The following is a 19,650-nucleotide window of genomic DNA, read 5'->3' as shown; positions in this document are numbered from 1 at the left end:
TGCTGCTTTTGAAGCTCCGTGAACTCCTGCACATAACGGAGGAGGATGGCACTCCTCTCCTCCTTGAGCCCACGGAGCTCCACGTCCTTGACCCTGAGCTTCGCATCCTTGGCATGGAGCTCCTGTGTCAGGAGCGTCACCTCGGACTCCGTGATCTGCTGCGCCGCCATGGCACCAGGTAGAAGCAATGGGGAGAGGAAGCAAAGGGGGCGAAACGGCTGAAAGGCAATGCAATCTACGGGAAGGCGGAGGGAGCGGGAAATCTTTTGGTTTTCACCACGCTAAAACATCAGTCGACGACTTCTCACATCAGGGAGCAGTGGGTACAGGCGGAGTCATCGTGACTAATTGCTGCCGTGCCTACTCCCGTCAATCAAAAAATTAAAAATCTAGCCGCGCCTTCTCCCATCAATCAAAAAATTAAAAATCATGCCGCACCCAAACACCAAAGCAACACCACGGTGGATATTTAAATTTACCTGCCGGCAAGTAGATAAAAAAGGGGTGAAAAAACAAATGTGGCGGCGGCCTAGCTAATCGGTCGAACAAGCCCAACTAGCTAGCCACCGTGCTTCACTGATGTACTCGGCGGGAAAGGCGGTCTTTCGTGATTTGACGACTCATTTACTTGCTTCGGCGCTACGACCGAGGAGGACCCAAAAAACGTGCGATAGGGCGTCCCACGTCAGGAAGAATATACGCGTGCACCACCCGGGAGGACCCCAAAACCGCGCGGTAGGGTGTGCCATGTCTCGGCACGGAGAAAAAATGTGCGTGTAAACATATACTATATCAGACGTAGCACCTATGGTTCGACCTCGGGACCCAGCCAGTCGGTTGAAAACAACCCACTAGCCACACAGCTTCATCATGCAAACGTGGCACGGAGGATAGATGTGGTTAGCTCCGTCTCGACCAGCCACAACGTCTCTTGTTCTAGGCGATTATTCTATTTTCCAAGTTTTTTTAGTTGTAATAACACTATGGCAAGCTAGCGCTGCTCTTCGTGTGTGCCCGTGCAAAGGTTAGACGATGGAGAGAAGAGAGATTGAGATCGCAGACCTGGGACCCACCAGTAAGTGAGATAACGGTCATGCACGTGTTGACGAGGCACTCCCTCTACTCTACTCAACGCAAGTACTGTATAAATCAAGTTATGGGACAAAGAAAACAACCGTTCGTTTTTCAGGCTATCGACTTACGCTTTGTAGTCCAGGTTGCCAGTTCGAATCTCGTCTTTCAGATTTGTTAGTTTTAGGTCCAAATTTGATTAATGACAAGTGGGACCCCCGTGTGTTGTTCCAATATTTCAGTGTAGGATGGATTTTCTGAACAAACACTTTGCGCGGTTAGACAAGTAACGACACAAGTTACACGTTTTTTTTCAAGTTTACGAACAAAAATGACAGCGGCATAGAATATCACATCCACCCCGCAGCTTAGATACTATGCTGATACGAGTTTTTACACCGTTGGGAGTGAGATCCAATGGCTTGGGAGTAGTCTTTGTAATTATGCGCAATTTCCAAACTCTCCAAAGGTCTTTTTTGCAAGTAAACATTTAGGCCTCGTGTGTGCCGCTGCATCTTCGATCCAACGGCTCCCCGGTGCTCATATTAGGTGCTCCCCGTAGCTTAATTACCCGCTACGGTGATTGGAGTAGTTGTGGGCCGAATGCTATGAAAATATAACCTAAACCGACCGGAATAAATGCCTACACAAATTAATCCAAGGTTGGAGTGCCCCTCGCAATGTAAATAGCTCCGGCTTTGCGAGGGATGGAGAGGTAGTAGCTTCAACGCGTGGAAGATACAGTGTGAGAAAGCGAGGTCAATCGAGAGACATATAGATAGAGAGACAAAGTGAGTGTGGTCAGACATTCGTTGAACAAATATATGTGCTCTGGAGAGATATTGTCCGATTGAGCTTTTTGGCAAGGGTGAGGGCTGTAAGATAGAGCTTGAGAGATGATCCAGTCAGATATGTGTAGATATATTTTGTGCGTGGGAGGAAGCAAGGTCAACCGATCACATAGGGTCGCCGTGCGATCGAAAGAGTGAGACGGGTTGGAGAGAGTGACCTAGATAGACAATGTGCGTGAGAGAGTATACAATGTGAATAGGTCGAATTGGGCTCAAACATGGTGATATATCGTTTTTGTCCGAGAAAGAGCGAGGTCAATCAAGACATACAGAGAGAGAGATTGAGTGAGTGTGGCCCACCATGAGGTCGAAAGAATGGTGGAGGCTTGGATGGACTGACCTAGATAGACAATCTGCGTGAGAGAGTATAGAGTGTGTCGATCGAGGCCCGAATAGGGAGATATATCATTTGTGTGTGAAAGAAAACGAGGTTAAACAAGACTCAGATAAAGAGAGCGAGATTGAGCGAGTGTGGCCCGCCGTGCGGAAGAAAGAGTGAGACAATCTCGAGGGAGTGACCTAGATATACAACGTGCGTGCGTGCGCATGCACGAGAGGTTGGGGGGCTAGATAGGCAATGCATGTATTTAGCGCGAGAGGGTTAGATGGAGAGGGGGGAGAGAGAGAGACCACGGCATGGGGTGCAATGGCGGGTGTGTGAGGTAAATACATTTGGTAACAGAGTGGAAAAAGCGGTTGTGTATTTGAGAGACTTAGAGATCGAAACATGGAGAGAAAGAATGAATGTGTGTTGGAAACCGATAGCTTCCTAAGGTGGTTAGGAGAGGAAGATTGACCGATACAGGAAGTATGTAGTGTTTGTGCGGGGGGGGGGGGGGGCTAAAAACAACATTTGAATGTACATAGTACGAGACTTAATATAGATGTTTCAATTCGGTGTACATTGTAAGATTTGAATCGAGGACCAGGCATACGGGTAATTATTTTGAATTTGTGCCATACTAAGTTTCGAAAAGTTGACATTGACTCAGGTTGTTGTGCTATTTTGTAGGTCATATGTTTGAATCCATCCAAAAGTTTTCTCACTACCATGGTGTTCATCATATACATATGAATTTGTATTAAAAAAGTAGCGTGGATACAGTGAAATGCGAAATCCACGTTAGAATTGGAGATCGCTACATGACAGACACTCTAATTCAAATAACTAACTACGTGGCACACACTCTAATTCAAATAACTAATTATGTGACACACACTCTAATCCACGTTGGTGTGGGTACCGTTTCGATTTTTTTTCAAATAACTCCTCATTAATTAATTTATAGTACTCCCTCTGTTCACTTTTATAAGACCTTGAAGACATTTCAGACAATGTGTAAAACAGTTCATTTTAAGTTGTCTGAAACGACTTACAAAAGTGAATGGATGGAGTATCTCGTTTCGAATGACTAATTATTTCAAGGAAAACACGGGCATGGTAATACATACAGATTCGTTTGCAATTGAAAGAAGATTCGTTTGCATTCTCAAATGTAGGTGCACCAGGCAAACCAGGGTCATGTCTGGGTGGACGCTGCTTCGTGCCTTAAAGGCAACTGCCTTTGGGTCACTGACATGTGGGCCAGCCACCTGTCGGGGTGGTCGCGTGTGTCGTACGGACGCGTAGCACCCAGCCACCCACCCTCCCCCCCAAAGGACGACGACAATATAAGTTCGCGCTTCCACGTTTCGGATTGAAATATCTGGCGGCCCCAATTCCAGCCCTGCAAAATCTCTCTTCTCCACCGTCCCCTTCCGCGCCCAGATTGCTCAAATCCCTAATTCGCGGCCAACCCTCGAATCGCCCCTCGTCTCGTCTCTTTCCCCACCGTTCCACACCTCTGTGCCGGACGACGATGACGAAGACGACGGTCGCGCTTCACCACCGCCCCGGAGCTACCTCATCTACGCCCTCGTCCACCGCACCGGGTGGTCCACCAACAACGTTTGCCGCCGCAACCGACGTGCCTCACAGACACCGAGTTCCACCGCATCAGGTGCGCTTCACCAACGCCGTCTCCCAGCGCACCGGGGCTACTTCACCAAGCACATCATCACACCTCCGCCCCCCAAGGCCGTTGGGGCTTCACCAACGGTCTCGTCCACTGCATCGTAACGCTCCGCTGCCACTCAAGATCTGCATCCGTGCGCGGCCAGCCAACGCCAGCACATCACCCTTAACGGCTCTGAAGTGACCCGCACTCTAGCTAGGCGAGCAAGCCCAAACGCCTGCCCAAACTAGGTATCCACACATCACTCCCTTGTGCCCTGTTCCGATGATGTTTGGATATCCTTTCACTGCTCTCTTAGCTTACACGCCTATGCAACTCTGACCTTAACTCTTATTTCTTCTGGAGATATCATCTGAAATAAGCAAATCCATATTTTAGTGAAGCATGACGGCGCTACGGGATCTGGTACACATCCTGCACACCCGTATAACCTTGTAAGTATATGTCCTCCGGAACAACATCAAGGTTGATTCCTCTTATTTGATCAACCATTCGCCGTGTCCAAAATGCAGAGGGGGATGCAAGGAGCACAAGGCCTGCACATCCAAGCAAGTGGTAACATGGACATGTACATGGAACATCCCAAGCGCAAGCAGAGCTGCAGTGAGCCTGTACAACAAGCTAGCGTAAGTCCCTGCATTTCATTTAATTCATACTGGCATTCGTGTATGATTTGTGTGCAATGGCTGATCCACGAATTCAAGTTACCAGGGGCGAACATTTAACTTAAAAAATACGAAGGCACATGCACTCCGAAAATCATCTTAACTTGAGAAATGTGAAGCTACACGCACTTTGAAAACTAGCTAATGATCCAAAGTAGTTCAGATTATAAACACTAAATGATGCAAGCACCAAAAAATACAAAATGCAACATGGTGTACAAGGACTACAAACATGGTTTGTACCTTCTTGAATTATTTGTTCTCTGGCTGAAAATATCGAAGTGTAAATGCACGTATAACCAGTGCGCAAACTGCATATCAATATATCTATCCTGCACAAGTATGCCAATAGTTTCAAACAACAGATTAGAAAAGTATTTATGCTATGTTGTCATGATACGGGGACTTCCTGGTAGATGGCCTCGACGTTTCCTCAAGCTATGAAAATGCACTATAGTTTGCTTGTCATCAATGCCTGCAAATCTCTGTCTCTCTCAACATAGTAGATCATCATTAGACACTAAATCCTTCAATGAGCTTGCAAAATGCTTGCATTAGATCCCTCATTAGACACTATATGTTCATCACCAGGAGCATGTAAAATGTTTGCATCAAATCCTTCATTAGCAGTCTGTTCATTAGACACTTGAGGCTCAAGAACAACATGAGCTTGTATGTTTGCACCGGAAACTTGATTAGATACATCAGATTCGGTCAGTTCAGTATTGATTGGGGGAGTTATAAAATAAGTAGAAATTGGTTTCATTTTCTCATAGATTCCCTACATACAAGCAGTTTTACAACACCGTCAGGTTTAACTATTACTAGAAATTGAAGAGTTGCATTAGATATAATCAGGGATGTGATGTACCTGCTCGTTGCGCATGCTACTCTTGCAAGCTGTGACTGTCCATTTGCGCAAGCTCGATGCCATGCCCGTGTTGCCACCGCTGCCTCCCACGCAGGCTACACCCAGGGTTGGATCTTCATCTTCTTGTCCTTCCGTTCGCTTGAAGCCCGGCGACCGCCCTCCAACGAGGGCGCGAGGAAGTGCTGTGTCGGTCTGTCCAGCGGCGGCTAGGTTAGGAGCGAACCAGACTGGAGGCTGGAGCGAATAAATTGGGATTTTTACCGGTGTGGATCGATATGGGAGGCGCTCGTTTGGGCCGCGAGCCTGCTATAGGGCCTGCCTTGCACTTATGTTATTGGCCCATCCAAATTGAAACATTTTTCTTCATTTTATACATTGCCTGCTCGTGCGTTAGGACGAACAAAACTAGCGTGGGCCAACCTGGACGACTCAAACTAGGTGCACACTTTCCAGCCACCTGAGGCGGCCACAAATACCAGCCCCTATGGTGGCGTCGCCCCTTTTTGCATGTATGATTGGATAGTGAAAGATATTCCAGTGGCGCTTTTGATTTACCCATAGAATGGTTGAATTGCTTGTTTCTATGAATGAGTTCACCAGTAATGTGAAGGATGCCAGTCTTTTCATCCTATTGTAGATTGCTTAGATCTCGATATGCCAAAAGTAATCGCATGAAATATACAGTAAAAGCCAGTGTGATGTGTTTGGCTACAACTAGTCTGACTACACGTCCTCATATAACATATCAAGGACGCACCATCTTACCAGATTAACCATTCGACTTACCCATGCAGTGTGGGAAGAAAGAAGTATTGGGACTGCGTATCCAAGCAATTGATGCCATGGACTCCTTCGTACAACCTTGTAAACGAAAAAGAAGTTGCAGTGTGCCTGTACAAAGAACTAGCGTAAGTTCAGTTACCTGCTTCTCGGAATTTTAGTTAGCCACTTATTGCAAAATTGTTCAATTACGTTGCTTGGCTTAATTTAGTTTGCTACTGATTACATAATGGCACAGTCTGTTAATCATATTGTAGACTGCGCCTATCTATGTGTTTGATACTTACTGTTAAGAATTACCTGTTTGCCTTAACTTAAATATCTACTTGTTTGTTTAACTAGTTTGTTGCTACAACTACTTTTCAGCATCCAATTGAAACTCTTTAATTCCTTGTTTGTTTAACTGGTTTGCTGTTATAACTCCCAGTTGAGATGATTTGCTAACTTCAACTTTTCTGAATCCAATCGAAACTTTAATGGCAAAACAGGTTAGCCCAAGATCAAAGAGCGAGGTCCCCATGGACGTTGCATCATCCCACAATAGTGGCACCGGCCCAATCGTGCATTATGAATTGCCAACTGCTAATGCTCTAGAGGCTAAACTAGTGGTAGAAAGAGATTCTGCTTCTGCACTTAGAGATGAAGTTGACATGTTGAGGAAGCAAACAACACAATCACAAGCAGTACTCAAGACAACCATTAAATATTTGGTGGATTTCGAAACGAAGCAAGCTGAGACTGACCAGATTGTTAAGGTGCTGAAGGAAAAAAGAAAATTAAATTCCTACTTGGTAAATCATAGGTGAAATGTTCTTTCCATAGTTGAATAACCTTTGTGTTGTCCGTTCATGTAATCAATCAAACCATTTGTTTTAGAGATCATGTAATAATTGTTTTTTTTGTTTTTTTGTTTGTAATTTTATTTGAGCACAAGTCTGTATTAATTGATAAGACTCGCAGACATTTCATTTGGGTTGCTGTGCCAAACCTACAAATATGCCAATCGGGCTGAATGTGCATTCAGCAATAGTAGTATAGATGGACCATAAGTGGCACGCATCGGAAAGGGCCAAGTTGCTGGCTAAAAAAAGGATGCTGTTATAGCCAAAAAAAAGTACAGCGGCCTGGCTTATGTATGTTAGTTGATATTATTGATCCATATACTCTATAAGTGTTTATACGTCTGTTAGTTCCGTACATTCTTGGTTGATTGACTCGGTATTTGAATCTTGATACATCGCTTGTGTACATATCTAAATGGGAGTACACATTATGCTGCGTGTGACATTTGAGTTGGACATGAAGTGTTCCAAATATTCGAATTCTCCTTAAACTGGATTCTAGTTTCTGAATTTGAGTATCGGCATTTGTAAACCATATTCATATATGACAGTGGAATACATCTTTGTTGTCCTTTCGAAGATATATAAAAACACATAGAATGATTTATAAAGATTCATATAGGAATACAAAATGGATTCGAATTTAGTTGCCAGGGTAAATGTGGATGCTTATTGTCCCAAAATTCGAAAGAAACAACAAAATGCCCACTCCCACATCGGCTGCCCGAAGCCAAGTGTTTGGGAGATGGAAATTATTGTCTACCCATTACACGGACAATCCATCGGCCCAATTTCCACTGTCTAAATAGGGGTAGGTTAGTAACTTCAATTAGACATGACACGACTGCCTCTAAGCCCATTCCGACACGGTGGGCGTCAAACATGGGCGGCAAAACTCATTTGATTCAAGCTCGTCCGAAAGACCTCTGTTTCTCCCTCCATTCCCCATTCATACACGGTGGGAGGCAAAACACCCTCTCCTCGTCCGAAATAGATGTAGGCTAATATTTTAAATAGGGGCAGATGTGTAACTTCCATCAGACGTGACACAACCACCCTACCTGTCAGCCCTGTTCATACACCGTGGGCGCCAACCGTGGGTGGCAAAACACCCTCTCCTCGCCCGAAATAGTTACCGGCAAATATTTGGGAGATGCGAGATTACCGTCCTATCCCCAACCGACGAGACGTCCAAATTTGAAATGGGGGATAAGTTCTTAACTTTCCCAAAAACATGGTTCCCCGTACCTCTCCCTCCATTTTCCCATTCATACACCGTCCGCGCTAGAACACCCCATTCCCACACCAGCCTCCGTCCGCCACCCCATCCATCGCCGCCGTCCTCCACCACATCCATCGTCACCGTCCTCCACCATGCCGGAGCGCCTACCAAGCCCGCGTCATCCACTGCTAGAGATGGACGTTTCTCATCCACGACGACGGACCAATAGCCTTGCATCGCGTCCTCTCGCTTCATCGGCGCCGTCGTCCTCTTTGTCGGGGCCGCTCACATGACCTTCTCTTCCACCGCTACGGGACTTATCCCCCGATGCACCCATCTATCATCGCAGATCTGCTTCAACGCCACCGACAGCCATCGCACCCCGATGCCTACACGGCGCCGCAAGAGAGGTGGTACTTCATATCTCCTCAACTTTTTGATCTCAACCAGAAAATAGATCTTAACTTGGTTACTCTACTTTCTTTTCAGCTCTTAGAATTTAGTTCTTAGTTCGAAGCAAACAATGGATGCTAAATATCAATTCTCCGGTTTGCAGCTTCAAATCTGCCATGGCACAGCCATAATACAGTTTAATTGATCATGCTTAGGGTTTAATTGATCATGTTGGTTCTGTGGTGGTTTCTTTAATAGAAATCAGAGGGGAAACCCTCTTTTGCTAAAAATATATGCTTAGAGTTTCCCCCTTTTATGATCACTATACGATCAGAATACATGCTTCGTGTCAGAATAACACTGCTCCACCCATCAAGCTAAACAAGCTTAGTTGTTCAAATATGAATCTGATATTATTAAAACAGAGTTGTTTAATTGGTCAGCTAAATGATCCTAAATTAGTTTCGAAAATGCATGTTCGCCGCTCGGGTGTGTATCTCTATGTGTGTTCTGGTTAACACGGTTGGGGAGGTGAACTTTGCATATGCAGGGGTTTATAGGGAGACACTCTCCGAGTTGAAATCGCAATGCATTCCATAGATAATCTGACTACTTTTTATGTTTTCATGAATCTTAGATTCTGAACAGCATCATAATGATTATGAGCTTGTGCGCATGAAAATAATAAAGCAGAACAATGCCATGGCTGTCAAACTTGGCATTAAGGGACTGAAATCAAGTCTGGATGCAATGCAATGCAAACACTCTCCACCTACAGATTCATGCTCAGAATATGATCCTAACAGTGATTCTGAGCTAGAGGGAGACCTAATTCAATGTAGCTCCCTAGTGGAGGAGTCAGAGGAAGATGCCCTATCTTATTCACCCATCAAGGTACTTGCTCTAACTTTCCAAGGTTACATTTCTCGCACATATCTTGCAACTGATGCTTTGCCTTGCTTCTCCTTTGTTGAACTGCCATTAGCTTAGTTTACACATCGTGTATGTGAATACGCCCTGCCTATCCATTTTCAGTACATATTCCATCTGTCATCATACCATATTTATCCATTCAAATGTTGTTCTTGTGTATCAGACGTTCAAAAGGAAGAGGGCGATTGCTGATCGTGGAGGAGCATAAGCAAAGTATTTGGAAAATGTAGTGGCCCCTAATAAATCAAATAGCCCATTAGGTGTAGTTGCAATATCACCTGACCCACAAAATACCCCAACTCTAGCAGACTCTAGCCCTACTACACTGGTCATTTCTGATGCCTCAACTCAGCAGACCCCAACTGCAGCAAACAGTATGATTATGCCAGTTGACATAGCACCAGCTGTACGATGCAAAACCCCCATTGCAGCAAAGAGTACACCAAATCCAGTTGCCAAATCCCATTTCGAACCAGAGAGAGCCCCAATTGCAGCAAATAGGACCCCTGTTCCATTTCTTCCCGGTTTAGAAGATGAAGCTTATGTTGTTGTCAAGAGCTTTGTGCGCATCTTTCCTTCATGGAAAGATTATACCACAGACACAGAACAATTTCCAGTCTTCCTCCGCAACTTACACGTAAGTAATGTAGTAATGTTATTCATGGTCATTACTGCATATGTTTCTGCTGACAGAAGACACAAGATTTCATTCTTTTAAATAGGCGAGGCGCAAACTGGATTGTGATGATGAGCAAGGGTTGGTTGCACTTTTCAAGCACTTGTTGATGAAGTATCGTTCCTACCTGAGGCAAGCGCACTTCAATGGCAAGCCTCTGAACGAAATTTTTGTAAAGTCTCCGGTGCTACATTTATCCGACGGTGACTGGAATAATCTTGTTACACATTGGTCTCGGCTGCAGCGTAAGGTACTGTCTATGATATCACATCACAATTTGAACTACATTTGTGCATTGGCCTTAATGTCTCACTTGTACGAAAACTGTTAGCAGAAGAACATTCATTCTCAAGGGACCACATAATCTCGCAACTATACTGCACACTGCATTGCTCTTGTGAGTACCTCTTGCCCTGTATGACCATACTTACTTTATAGCTGTTTGATTATGTAGCATCACTACACATGTTAGCCTCATAATCGTCCATTTGGTGGACATAATAAGATCCGTATGGACTCTCACATAAATTTAGAATCAACCCAATGCTTTTGAAGAGGTTTAGCTCTGCAGTCCTCTTGTAAGGACTGAACGTGGTCTATCACTGTACTTACATTAACAGCTACTCCCTCCGTCCCATAATATAAGAACGTTTTGTATAGTACACCAATGTTCAAAACACTCTTGTATTATGGGAAGAGGGATTGGTTCATTTTGTAGCATTCTGCATCTTATCTCCCTCGCCCACCATTTACTAAAAAGATCAGATCTATATTTAATCTTACCAACAAGTAGAATACATAGACAATGCCAGTGCAGAAGTGTAGCCCATTGCTCTTGTCAGTACATTTTGTCCTGTAACGCTTGTACTTCCAAGGATTGGTAGTTGATTATGTAGCATCAATCTGCATCTTATCTTCATTATCCTCTATCCTTTCCAGTATTATCATATCTATAATTACTCTCTACAAAATGTAGAGTACAGGCAATGCTTACAAAGAAGATTCTGTGCTAAAATTCTTCAGTTATCCTTCCCTTGCCACGGAGAAGGGCATTATAAAGCCGGTGTTAACTGTTAATGTAAGTCAGTCCTTCTAAAGCCTTTATCCTCAACCGCTGTTTAATTTGCTCATACTCCCTATCGTTTATTGCTGTTTAGTTTGCTGTTTCTACCAAAATGCATGTTCGTAAGAACCGTAAGTTCTGAGTTTTACTTGTAAAACCAAATTCCTTATTCATACCATGCACATTACTTAATACTCCCTATATGTATGCTTGTTTTTGTGGCTCTATAATCCAGTGTGTGGTGTAGCAGCCCACATTTGCACCTTGTCATCTCCTGTTTTATCTTACTGATGTGGCTGATGATATGAACAACATGCCATGCACATTATCCAAAATAGATACAATGATTTTCTTTGCTCTTCATCTATGCTTGTTATGTTGACATGGTAATACAGTAGTGTGGTGAAGCTCCCCGCATTATGAACAATGCCAAACTATGCTATTGATATTTTGAACATACTCTTTATTTCTAATTTGAAATTGGATAGAATTGACAGAACAGTTATCATCTTTGTTTATACACGTGCAAAACCTGTAATCTCTCTGCTTTGTTTCAGGGTGATATGCCTGATGGCATGCACAAGTCTGCTGAAGGCTGTGAGACAAACCCAACATATATTCCGGCAAAGAAGGCAAAACATCATGAAGATAGCAAGACACCCCAAAGTCTTGTCTTGATGAAGTGTTCAAGTTACTTGAGACTAACAGTCAGACAAGCTCACAGAATTCGTTGTCTGAATCAGTTCGACTTCTTCAGTCCCAAGTTATAGCAGAAAGGCATTCTGCAACTCAACTTTGACTTGAAGTCCTATCTCTAAGAAAGATTGCGGAGAACACCAATGAGAACCTCATCGCTAAACAGCTACACCTGGAAGCTATGACCGACATGCTAGGCCGGTTTCACAGCCTTGCACAGCAGCTTGCGCAGCAGTTCCCCCGCAAGGCTAACCTTTCTTGAACTGTCTTGGAAGTGGTCTTGGTTCAATATTATTTTGTAACGCTGCAATGGTGCCCAGTTTTTGTAATCTTCTTCTTCGTTGCGCTCTATGATCACTGGTGGCGAACTTTGATGCCCAGTGGATGTAATATACCTTAAATCCTTTATTGTGTAGTGTAGGTTTATTCTTAGTTACTATGCCGTAATTTCTTTATTGTATAGAGTAGGTTTGTTCTTAATTCCTACTAGTTACGCAGTAGCCCGAAATGAACCCCGGCCCATGATTGTGCGAATCAAATCACGGGCTTTTAACAGGCCAAAATTGTCTGGGTCCTTGTTTGGCCCAATCACATATCGGCTGCGAGCAGGCCGGATGCAAACCGGACCATATTTAGGCCCAACTGTATGATGGGCTTTTAACAGGCCGAAATTAATATAGGGCCGAAATATTAAATGGGCCCTTAACAGGCCAAAACTAATATCAGGCTGAATTACTAAGTGGGCCTTTAGCAATTGGGCCCAAAAGCATAGTGTCTAGTTGACGGGCTGAATTTGATATGGGCCATAATTGAGCCCAAAGCCTCTTAAAGGGCCGGACCTGACCTGGGCCATAATTTGGCCCAGAACGTGGTAGGCTTTTAACGGGCCGGATCTCATATGGGCCACTATTAGGGCCGGAGCGTGGCAGGCCATTAATGGACCGGATCAAATATGGGTCGGCATTTGGCCCAAAACATGGCAGCCAGTTAATGGGCCGGCCTACTAGGGTCCTCAAAATCATGTGGGCCTACAGCTGGGCCGGCCCATTAATGTCGGTGAAATCTCGTGGGCCTTTAGCTGGGCTGGCCCATTATGACCCGCAAGAATCTTGTGGGCCTTTACCTGGGCTGGCCCATTATGGCACACAAAAATCTTGTGGGCCTTTACCTGGGCCGGCCCATTATGGCCCGCAAAATCTTGTGGGCCTTTAGCTGAGCCAGCCCATTATGGTCCGCAAAATCTCGTGGGCCTTTAGCTGGGCCGGCCCATTATGGTCCGCAAAATCTTGTGGGCCTTTAGTTGGGTCGTCCCATTTAAACTAGTTGGGCCGTGCCACGTGTCGACGTATCATAGGCGCCTTCTATCCAGTGAGTGGATGACATCTGTCCCGACGATGAGCCGACACGTGTTTCCTCTAGCCAATGATGATTTTACACATGGAAAATCCCCATTGGTCGGGGCTGTTAATGGGTTATCGGATCCAAAACCCGACCCGATAGCTTAACGGCGTTCCGTTACGGTGGATGCCACGTGTCGGTCACCCTTGACGAAAGCACTTCTGTGACGCGCGATTTATCGTCATGGAAGTGGACACTTCCGTGATGATAATTTTGGTAATTTCATGGAACACTTCTACGACAGCACAGGTATGACTATCTTGATTCTGTCAAAAATTTGTCATGGATGTACATGCATGACAAAAAAGCGACCTACTGTGACAAACACGTATCATCGTGGAAGTGTATATTTTTTGTAGTGACATCGGCCAGCCGGGGAGAGTCAGACTGGTTTATAAGGCAGAGCACAGCAGCTAGCATCGTCCCTTCGGGGAAATCTGATAAAATTGGAAAGATACAGAGAAGATTAGCATGGCCCCTGCGCAAGGATGACACACACAAATCGAGAAATGGTCCAATTTTTTGAGATTTTCCACGCAAGTCCCTAGAGCCTACTTTCTTGCACTTGCGTGTGTAGCTATTCATACAGAAAGGCCCTCAATATTGCCTTTTCAAATTTAGATCCACACGCTTTCTCTTCTTTGTTATAGAAGATATAACCTTTCTGTAGTAACTTTTTAGCTTTTTAATCTATTATCACATGTTTCTGGATTACTCTTCAGTTTCAGTCCTCCTACATGTAGTGTATTCCATCAATTTTTTATTGTCTTTGTTCCTTACCCTTAACTATGATTCGGTCAAAACGCAAAAAAAACATGTTTCATTAGTCTAATTTGATTATCTTACCACCAAACAAACTCATCTAAGACTTGTGAGAAAACTCTCTCGGACACCAGTGATGGTTTCTGGCAAACTCGAAAGAATCTCTTCTTCAAACCTTTCTATCCTTAGCGTACAATAACTTGTGGTCGATGAATTACGTAGGTCACAACTGCTGGCAATAACTTGATCGTCTAAGCTCCTTCACGCACAAGTTTGCTTTTTAAACAGTTTTGATTTGCATAATCCACCATTCATAAATTGTGAACAAACCAAAAGGATTTGTTGATCCCTGCTTTCCTAAACGTGCATGTGCCCTCCCCCCACGTGCGGCAACAACTATAGTATTTTTTGTGTCCAAGCATCGATCGTTATCCCCTAACAAAAAACATGAGGGCCCGTTATGCTCTTCCATTAATTTGGGCCACATCAAGTGAGATCCAGTTTGCAATTGGCGGCCCGCCGCGCACCCAATGGCGTCTTGATTTGACAGGACAACACCAAGGGAAAAACAAACTCTTGTTTGTTTAGTCCCACATCATCCAGCCGGGGAGAGTCGGACTGGTTTATAAGGTAGAGTGCCGCAGCTAGCATCGTCCCTTCGCGGACATCCGATAAAATTGGAATGATACAGAGAAGATTAGCATGGCCCCTGCGCAAGGATGACACGCACAAATCGAGAAATGGTCCAATTTTTTTTAAGATTTCTGCGCAAGTCCTTGGAGCCTTCTTTCTTGCACTTGCGTGTGCAACTATTCGTACAGAAATGCCCTTTAGTTTCCTTTCTCCATCTGAAGGGTCCTCAATATTGCCTGTTTAAATTTAGATCCACATGCTTTCTCTTCTTTTTTATAGCAGATATAACCTTTCTGTAGTAACTTTTAGATTTTTAATCTATTATCACACGTTTATGGATTAGTCTTCCATTTCAGTCCTCCCACGTGTAGTGCATTCCTTCAACTTTTTATTGTCTTTGTTCCTTACCATCAAATGTGATTCGGTCATAACGCAAAAAAACATATTTCATTAGTCTAATTTGTTTTTGTTACCACCTAACAAACTCATCTAAGACTTGTGAGAAAACTCTCTCGGACACTAGTGCTGGATTCTGGTACACTCAAAAGAATCTCTTCTTCAAACCTTTCTATCCTTAGTGTACAATAACTAGTGGTCGATGAATTACGTAGGTCACAACTGGTGAACTCTAAATCTTCGTGTAGAAAAGTATATATGTTGCATACCATTTTATATATCTAGTCACACCAAATACACGGTAAGCTAACTAAGCCTGAACCTTTTGGCACTATGTTCTTTGCAATGTTTACTTGTGGCAACAACTTGATCGTCTAATCTCCTTCTCGCACAAGTTTGCCTTTAAAAAAGGTTTGTCATTTTGCGTAATCCACCTTTCATAAATTGTGAGCAACCAAAAGGATTTGTTTGTCCATCCTTTCATAAACGTGCATGTGCCCTCCCCCCACGTGCATCAACAACTATAGTTTTCCTTTTAGTGTCCAAGCATGGCTCGTTATTCCCTCACGAAAAAACATGAGGGCCCGTTATGCTCTGCCATTAATTTGGGCCACATGAAGAGAGATCAGGCTTGCAACTGGCGGCCTGCCACGCGCCCGATGGAATCTAGGTATGGCTGGACACCGCCGTGGGCAACACAAACGCTCGTTTGTTTAGTCCCACATCAGCCAGCTAGGGAGAGTCGGACTGGTTTATAAGGCAGAGCACGGAAGCTAGCATCGTCCCTTCGGGGGCATCCGATAAAATTGGAACGATACAGAGAAGATTAGCATGGCCCCTTCGCAAGGATGACACGCACAAATCGAGAAATGGTCCAATTTTTTTGAGATTTACCGCGCAAGTCACCGGAGCCTTCTTTCTTGCACTTGGATGTGCAGCTATACGTACCCAAAGGCCCTTTAGTTTCCTTTCTCTATCAGAGAGGTCCTCAATACTGCATTTTTGAATTTCGATCCACACGCTTTCTCTTCTTTGTTATTGCAGATATAACCTTTCTGTAGTAACTTTTAGATTTTTAATCTATTATCACACGTTTATGGATTAGTCTTCCATTTCAGTCCTCCCACGTGTAGTGTATTCCTTCAATTTTTTATTGTCTTTGTTCCTTACCATCAAATGTGATTCGGTCATAACACAAAAAAACATGTTTCATTAGTCTAATTTGTTTCTGTTACCACCTAACAAACTCATCTAAGACTTGTGAGAAAACTCTCTCGGACACTAGGCTGGATTCTGGTACACCCGAAAGAATCTCTTCTTCAAACCTTTCTGTCTTTAGTGTACAATAACCAGTGGTCGATGAATAACATAGTTTACAACTGGTGAAATATCAAGCTTCATGTAGAAAATTATATATGTTGCATACCATTTTATATATCTAGTCACACCAAAGACATGGTAAGCTAGCTTAGCATGAACCTTTTGGCACTATGGTCTTTGCAATATGTACTTGTGGCAATAACTTGATCGTCTAAGCTCCTTCACGCACAAGTTTGCTTTTTAAATAGTTTTGATTTGCATAACCCAGCATTCATATATTGTGAACAACCAAAAGGATTTGTTGATCCCTCCTTTCCTAAACGTGCATGTGCCCTCCCCCCACGTCCGGCCACAACTATAGTATTTTTTTGTCCAAGCATCGTTCGTTATTCCCTAACAAAAAACATGAGGGCCCGTTATGCTCCTCCATTAATTTGGGCCAAATCAAGAGAGAACCGGCTTGCAACTGGCGGCCCGACGCGCGCCCGACGGCGTCTTGATTTGGCAGGACAACGCCATGGGCAGAAAAACCGCTAGTTTTCTTAGTCCCACATCGGCCAGCCGGGGAGAGTCGGACTGGTTTATAAGGCAGAGCGCCGCAGCTAGTATCATCCCTTCGGGGACATCCAACAAAATTGGAACGATACAGAGAAGATTAGCATGGCCCCTGCGCAAGGATACCTTGCACAAATCGAGAAATGGTCCAATTTTTTTTAGATTTCCCTGCAACTCCCTAGAGCCTTCTTTCTTGCACTTGCGTGTACAGCTATTCGTACAGAAAGGTCCTTTGTTTCCTTTCTCTATCAGAAGGGTCCTCAATATTGCCTTTTTTAAATTTAGATCCACACGCTTTCTCTTCTTTGTTATAGCAGATATAACCTTTCTGTATTAACTTTTTAACTTTTTAATCTATTATCACATGTTTCTGGATTAGTCTTTAGTTTCAGTCCTCCTACATGTAGTGTATTCCTTCAATTTTTTATTGCCTTTGTTCCTTACCATTAACTGTGATCCGGTCATAATGCAAAAAAACATGTTTCATTAGTCTAATTTGATTATCTTACCACCTAACAAACTCATCTAAGACTTGTGAGAAAACTCTCTCGGACACCAGTGCTGGATTCTGGTATAAATTGAAAACTCTCATGTAGAAAAGTATATATGTTGCATACCATTTTATATATCTAGTCACACCAAAGACATGGTAAGCTAGCTTAGCATGAATCTTTTGGCACTATGGTCTTTGAATATGTACTTGTGGTAATAACTTGATCGTCTAAGCTCCTTCACGCACAAGTTTGCTTTTTAAAAAGTTTTGATTTGCATAATCCAGCATTCATATATTGTGAACAACCAAAAGGATTTGTTGATCCCTCCTTTCCTAAACGTGCATGTGCCCTCCCTCCACGTGCGGCAACAACTATAGTATTTTTTGTGTCGAAGCATCATTCGTTATTCCCTAACAAAAAACACGAGGGCTCGTTATGCTCTTCCATTACTTTGGGCCACATCAAGAGAGATCCGGTTTGCAACTGGCGGCTCGCCGCGCGCCCGATGGAGTCTTGATTTGGCAGGACAACGCCATGGGCAAAACAAACGCTCGTTTGTTTAGTCCCACATCGTCCAGCGAGGGAGTGTCGGACTGGTTTATAAGGAAGAGCGCCGCAGCTAGCATCGTCCCTTCGGGGACATTCGATAAAATTGGAATGATACAGAGAAGATTAGCATGGCCCCTGCGCAAGGATGACACGCACAAATCGAGAAATGGTCCAAATTTTTTTGAGATTTCCGCGCAAGTCCCTGGAGCCTTCATTCTTGCACTTGCGTGTGCAGCTTTTCGTACAGAAAGGCCCTTTAGTTTCCTTTCTATATCAGAAGGGTTCTCAATATTGCCTTTTTAAATTTAGATCCACATGCTTTCTCTTCTTTGTTATAGCAGATATAACCTTTCAGTAGTAACTTTTGAGCTTTTTAAACTATTATCACATGTTTCTGGAGTAGCCTTCAGTTTCAGTCCTCCTACATCTAGTGTATTCCTTCAATTTTTTATTGTCTTTGTTTCTTACCCTTAACTGTGATTCGGTCATAACGCAAAAAATATGTTTAATTAGTCTAATTTGATTATCTTACCACCTAACAAACTCATCTAAGACTTGTGAGAAAACTCTCTCGGACACTAGTGCTGGATTCTGGTACACTTGAAAGAATCTCTTCTTCAAACCTTTCTATCTTTAGTGTACAATAACTAGTGGTCGATGAATTGCGTAGGTCACAACTGGTGAACCCTCAATCTTCGTGTAGAAAAGTATATATGTTGCATACCATTTTATATATCTAGTCACACCAAATATACGGTAAGCTAGCTTAGCATGAACCTTTTGGCACTATGTTCTTTGCAATGTGTACTTGTGGCAACAACTTGATCGTCTAATCTCCTTCCCGCACAAGTTTGCCTTTCAAAAAGGTTTGTCGTTTTGCATAATCCACCTTTCATAAATTGTGAACAACCAAAAGGATTTGTTTATCCATCCTTTCCTAAACGTGCATGTGCCCTCCCCCCACGTGGGGCAAAAACTATAGTTTTCTTTTTAGTGTCCAAGCATCGCTCGTTATTCCCTCATGAAAAAACACGAGGGCCCGTTATGCTCTTCCATTAATTTGGGCCACATCAAGAGAGATCAGGCTTGCAACTGGCGGCCTGCCACACGCCCGATGGAATCTAGGTATGGCTGGACACTGCAGTGGGCAACACAAACGCTCATTTATTTAGTCCCACATCGTTCAGCCGGGGAGAGTCGGATTGGTTTATAAGGCAAAGCGCGGCAGCTAGCATCGTCCCTTCGGGGGCATCCGATAAAATTGTAACGATACAGAGAAGATTAGCATGGCCCCTGCGCAAGGATGACACACACAAATCGAGAAATGGTCCAATTTTTTTTGAGATTTTCCGCGCAAGTCACTGGAGCCTTCTTTTTTTGCACTTGCGTGTGCAGCTATTCGTACCGAAAGGCCCTTTAGTTTCCTTTCTCTATCAGAGAGGTCCTCAATACAGCCTTTTTAAAT

General features: G+C 43.7%; 6 non-coding genes across 6 annotated transcripts; all 6 read left to right on the top strand.

The window, feature by feature from the left end:
* Positions 1–13,897: 13,897 nt before the first annotated feature.
* LOC125555225 (U6 spliceosomal RNA) lies at positions 13,898–14,000 on the top strand. The gene has a single exon (XR_007304661.2). It is a non-coding gene; the product is annotated as a U6 spliceosomal RNA (small nuclear RNA).
* An 890-nt stretch (positions 14,001–14,890) lies between these two features.
* LOC125555036 (U6 spliceosomal RNA) lies at positions 14,891–14,993 on the top strand. The gene has a single exon (XR_007304493.1). It is a non-coding gene; the product is annotated as a U6 spliceosomal RNA (small nuclear RNA).
* Positions 14,994–16,048: 1,055 nt separating this feature from the next.
* LOC125555042 (U6 spliceosomal RNA) lies at positions 16,049–16,151 on the top strand. Its single transcript, XR_007304500.2, has one exon. It is a non-coding gene; the product is annotated as a U6 spliceosomal RNA (small nuclear RNA).
* Positions 16,152–17,197: 1,046 nt separating this feature from the next.
* On the top strand, positions 17,198–17,300 carry LOC125555046 (U6 spliceosomal RNA). The gene has a single exon (XR_007304504.1). It is a non-coding gene; the product is annotated as a U6 spliceosomal RNA (small nuclear RNA).
* Positions 17,301–18,263: 963 nt separating this feature from the next.
* LOC147977101 (U6 spliceosomal RNA) lies at positions 18,264–18,366 on the top strand. Its single transcript, XR_015602361.1, has one exon. It is a non-coding gene; the product is annotated as a U6 spliceosomal RNA (small nuclear RNA).
* A 1,055-nt stretch (positions 18,367–19,421) lies between these two features.
* Positions 19,422–19,524, top strand: LOC125555222 (U6 spliceosomal RNA). The gene has a single exon (XR_007304658.2). It is a non-coding gene; the product is annotated as a U6 spliceosomal RNA (small nuclear RNA).
* Positions 19,525–19,650: the final 126 nt, after the last annotated feature.

This window comes from Triticum urartu, chromosome 4A, assembly GCF_056163025.1.
Source record: "Triticum urartu cultivar PI428250 chromosome 4A, HENAU_Tu73, whole genome shotgun sequence".
Taxonomy (NCBI): domain Eukaryota; kingdom Viridiplantae; phylum Streptophyta; class Magnoliopsida; order Poales; family Poaceae; genus Triticum; species Triticum urartu.
Note: the sequence above shows the minus strand (reverse complement) of the source record. Positions and strands in the feature narration are given on the sequence as shown.